Below are 974 nucleotides of genomic sequence, written 5' to 3'. Positions count from 1 at the left end.
CTATAACCCACAATCTAATAAATATATATATATGGGGATAATTTTACTTGAACTTACTATAAAAATAGATCGTCTGTTATTCAAAATCTGCCTCAAATAAAGTTTAATTAATAGTTATTATTTAACTATAACCCACAATCTAATATATATATGGGGATAATTTTACTTGAACTTACTATAAAAATAGATCGTCTGTTATTCAAAATCTGCCTCAAATAAAGTTTAATTAATAGTTATTATTTAACTATAACCCACAATCTAATATATATATGGGGATAATTTTACTTGAACTTACTATAAAAATAGATCGTCTGTTATTCAAAATCTGCCTCAAATAAAGTTGAATTAATATTATTATTTAACTATAACCCACAATCTAATAAATAAATAAATATATATAATATATATATATGGGGATAATTTTACTTGAACTTACTATAAAAAATAGATCGTCTGTTACTCAAAATCTGCCTCAAATAAAGTTGAATTAATATCATTATTTAACTATAACTCACAATCTCTAAGACAATTCTATTGTCTATTTAATAAAGTATATTTAATAAATCATTAAAAAGGTCTAGACCTTGTATCATTGTTTGCTTGTTAATTTTAAGACAAAGCTACACAAGGACATCGCGGGAATCGAACCTCGAATTTCACCGTTATAAGTCCACGCTTTTGAACCAGGAAAAACCGTATCATTAATAAATATATTTTAAACGATAGAAAACTGGGTTTGCTACAAAATGGAGTGTGAATATAGTTATGACCTTCACGACCAACACAGTAAACTATCCTTCTATGAAGTTAAAAATGATGTTATCATTCTTACTAAAAGAACCTCACAAATTAGTGATATTGCTTTACGATTTCTAATTTAAAGTCATTGGAAGAGTGATTTTACTTATTAGTTTATTAATTTTAAACTAGCTTTCTATCGGAAATTACACACACACACACTGCAAAGTGGACAA

Source organism: Limulus polyphemus, unplaced genomic scaffold (genome assembly GCF_000517525.1).
Source record: "Limulus polyphemus unplaced genomic scaffold, Limulus_polyphemus-2.1.2 Scaffold1748, whole genome shotgun sequence".
In the NCBI taxonomy this organism is placed as follows: domain Eukaryota; kingdom Metazoa; phylum Arthropoda; class Merostomata; order Xiphosura; family Limulidae; genus Limulus; species Limulus polyphemus.
The sequence above is the reverse complement of the archived record's forward strand: the minus strand, read 5'-3'. Positions refer to the sequence as shown.